The sequence below is a fragment of the Panthera uncia genome, chromosome A2 (genome assembly GCF_023721935.1).
Source record: "Panthera uncia isolate 11264 chromosome A2, Puncia_PCG_1.0, whole genome shotgun sequence".
Taxonomy (NCBI): Eukaryota; Metazoa; Chordata; class Mammalia; order Carnivora; family Felidae; genus Panthera; species Panthera uncia.
The window spans coordinates 124,439,437-124,443,660 of NC_064816.1; positions in this window are offsets into that span (position 1 = coordinate 124,439,437).

Genomic DNA, 4,224 nt, shown 5'->3' on the forward strand with positions numbered 1-4,224 from the left:
ATACAAATCAAAACCACACCCAGATACCACCTCACACCAGTCAGAGTGTCTAAAATGAAATCAGGAGACTATAGATGCTGGAGAGGATGTGGAGAAGTGGGAACCGTCTTGCACTGTTGGTGGGAATGCAAACTGGTGCAGCCACTCTGGAAAACAGTGTGGAAGTTCCTCAAAAAATTAAAAATAGATCTACCCTATGACCCAGCAACAGCACTGCTAGGAATTTACCCAAGGGATACAGGAGTACTGATGCATAGAGGCACTTGTACCCCAATGTTTAATAGCAGCACTTTCAACAATAGCCAAATTATGGAGAGAGCCTACATGTCCATCAATTGATGAATGGGTAAAGAAGTTGTGGTTTATATACACAATGGAATACTAGTTGGCAATGAGAACGAATGAAATATGGCCTTTTGTAGCAATGTGGAGGGAACTGGAGAGTGTTATGCTAAGTGAAATAAGTCATACAGAGAAAGACAGATACCGTATGTTTTCACTCTTATGTGGATCCTGAGAAACTTAACAGAAGATCATGGCGGAGGGGAAGGGGAAAAAAAGTTAGGGAAGGAGGCAAACCATAAGAGACTCTTAAAATACTGAGAATAAACTGAGGGTTGATGGTAGGGTGGAGGGCGGGGAAAGTGGGTGATGGGCATTGAGGAGGGCACCTGTTGGGATGAGCACTGGGTGTTGTATGGAATCCAATTTGACAATAAATTTCATATTAAAAAAATAAAATACTCCTCTAAATACCTGAAATTCCAACAGTGAAATTTATTTCTGAATATTATACATTTCCATTCTCAAATACACCTATAATGAGTCCTTAACACTTTAGTGAGAATTAGTTCATGGGCACATTGTCTTTCCTCTTATAGAAAAATTTATAATAGTGTCAGAATATCTGTTCTATAACAGCTATGATCTTGATGTCTTTTATAAATATCGGAATGATGTCAACATAAAAGTGAAGTCACCCTGATTGATATGTGACTAATTCTAGGCAGAGTGAGCTGGTGTAGCAATAATTAGAAACTTCTGCAGGAAAAGAAAAATCCATTCGTTTGAATGCTGCACAGATGGGAGTCCTTTTGGCTATATTTTAAGACAGTGGAGAATGAGCGCTTACACTTTGTGATGCATATCCAGAAAGCCAAACCCCTACTTTACCCAGCTTTCCACTTCTGGCAGTTCATTCATCCTCTTGTGTTCCATCCACAGTGTCTCTGCACCTGTAAGCCAGCATTCCTACTATATTGTTTTTGTAAATGTTTAATGTCTTCGAAGCAGCCTGTAGTCATGCTGAGTGCCTGTGTAGCTGTCCAAATTATCTCCGGAGGTACCAGTTATGGTTTGGGTTAGTGCCTCTGCTTCCCAAGTAGCCTAGAATGTGAGTGGTCTTCTCAATTCTGTTTTTCCCACCAACCCTGACCCTGTTACTTGAGTATGATTTTAAAGAACTTGCATCTTGGGGGAATACATAAATTGGGTTATGGTAGAAATTTTCTTAAACATTACCAGGGTGTTAGTAGAGGTGTCTGGGATGCTGTTTGGAGTAGGGTAGACATAAAACAGAGCTTCTCAAAATTTCAGTGTGTTGGAATCAGCCCAAGATCTTGTTAAAATGCAGATTCTGAATAGTAACTCTGGATGGGATCCAAGATCTTGCCTCTCTAACAAGCTCCAGGTGATGCTTGCTGCTGGTCCAGGGAGGACACTTTAAGAAGCAAGGAACTGGAGAGTGTTATGCTAAGCGAAATTAGTCAGAGAAAGACAAATATCATATGACTTCACTCATATGAGGACTTTAAGAGACAAAACAGATGAACATAAGGGAAGGGAAACAAAAATAATATAAAAACGGAGGGGGGGGACAAAACATAAGAGACTCTTAAATGTGGAAAACAAACAGAGGGATATTGGTGGGGTTGTGGGAGGGGGGGATGGGCTAAATAGGTAAGGAGCACTAAGGAATCTACTCCTGAAATCATTGTTGCATTATATGCTAACTGACTTGGATGTAAATAAATAAGTAAGTAAGTAAGTAAAAAAATAAATAAGTAAGTAAGTAAGTACCTGAAGGACAGGTAGCAATTTGAAGAGGCATCATCTTGGACTGAGCCAAGATGGAACATATTTTTAAGGGACTATGATATGTTTTTCTGATTCACAAACCGGGATCATTACTGAAAGCTTCAGTTTAAAACTAATCAAGAAAATTTTGGCCAATGTCCATATTCCCTTCATTTTTCTCACACATACACTTAGAAAGCCATGTTTATCAACTGGTTGTTAAAATATTAATACTCAGAGATCTGTTCTTTTATCTTGTATTAGAAACAACTTAAGTTATAACCTCCAAATGTCTCCTGGGCTAATAAAAGAGGCAGGGAAGATAACCAGGTCCAATCACTTTTATTGACTAAACAAAGTGAGTTCTCTGACTTACTTTTAGTACTTGACATTTCACTTTTACTTGTCTGGTTTCACAATAACTATGATGTGTTTTCAGTGACCTTCAACACTATGAAAGGATGCCAAGATACATTGTAAGTTTGGGCTAGTGTTTTAAAAACAAAGTAGGGCCTATAGAAGCATAAAAATAAATTCCTTCTGTAAATTAAAAATTTTGAAGCCATTTGACATACATATAGATAGATGTTGCATGGATGTATGATTGCACTAAATGAGATCCACTCTTGATGACAGGCATAATGATAATATTTTTCTAAATGGCTTTTAGTTATTTGTTGTGTTGTTTTGCCTATGTTATCTTATTCAGCTTTCATGAAAACTGTGAGGTAGTATTAGCCTCATTTCACAGAGGAAGGAACCACGGTTTGGAAAAGGGAACTAACTCAATGTCACACAGCTAGTGAGTGACACACCAAGATTCAAATCTAGATTTGTTTGAGCCCAAAATGTATGATCTTTATCACTAAGCTTTCAATCCATTTGGAGCCACTAAAATTTAGGTGGAAATTATGTCTGATTTATATGTTATGACAAACAAAAAGAGCATGAAATTCCCTTTGGCATGTGGCCCTTCCTCTCTGGCAGTTACCTAAAGTCGTTTTTGGAAGTAAGCGGTGTGTAAATTTCAAATAAATAAAATTTTAAGATGCCTTCTGCTCAACTCAAAGACATCTTTAGTACATTCTCTTTTTTTTTTTTTTTTTTTTTTTTTTGAGGAGTGAGTGAGTGCCATTAGCCCATAATGCCTGGCTCGAGAATCAATGTACTATGTGTCCTTGAGGGTCTCTGTCCTGTGACTATAGAAAAGCACCTGAAGAAATAAGATCCCCAGGGTCTGAGATTCACAATAACTATAGTCTGTTCTACTACAATCTATTTCTTTGATTTGAATCGCCTCATGTACTACTGGTAAATTAGGTTAATGGTATGACTATAATGTGGAGTTATGTTGGTTCACGCACAATTATACCCAGCCTGTTAGTGTTTTGAAGCAATCAGGGGCAATCCTCTCAAAATTAAAAAGACCACCTTTGCAATACATGAATACATTCATTTAGAGGAAGAACTGTTTATTTACTTGCTTCAAGAACTGCTAGGCTTTCCACAGTGTTCAACTGTCGGGGGGAGTGCAGATGAAGCAGATGTGGAGACATTTCACCCTTAATTAAAATAATGTGGCAAAGGAGAATTCTGATGAAAAGTCTCTATCAAAAGTGAATGCCTTCCATAATCTGAATCTGGAAGCAGGAAGCACAGATATAACATTGCAAAGGAATTTTTGGCAATGATGCTAGTAGCGATTGTTTTACTAGGCTCTTTCATTAGGGTTATTATTGTTTTCGTTAGAGCTCTGGTCACAAAGTTCTACGATAGCCCCAGTGCTGTTTTTCCATAGGTCCTATTACTTTTAGTGCTCAATTTTGCAGAATATGAGATTGTTCATGATGATCCTGTATTATCTCTAGCTAGGTTGAAACAAAGAATGAACAATTGTCAGAACTACATCATTTTTCTTTCTTTAGAAGGTACCTGAAAAATTCATTGTGTATACGACCTATAGCTGCTTTTCTATGCAGCCATCAATGCCTTATCCATTTCTTTGGACATGTGGTAGGCTAAGACTAGGAAAAATACTTCGAAGCATGATTTCATAATAGGGGACATATGGAATTAATAAACCTGTGATCTTTAACAAAGAACATTCCTGACACAATTACTTTGACATAAAATTAAAATAGGTATTTA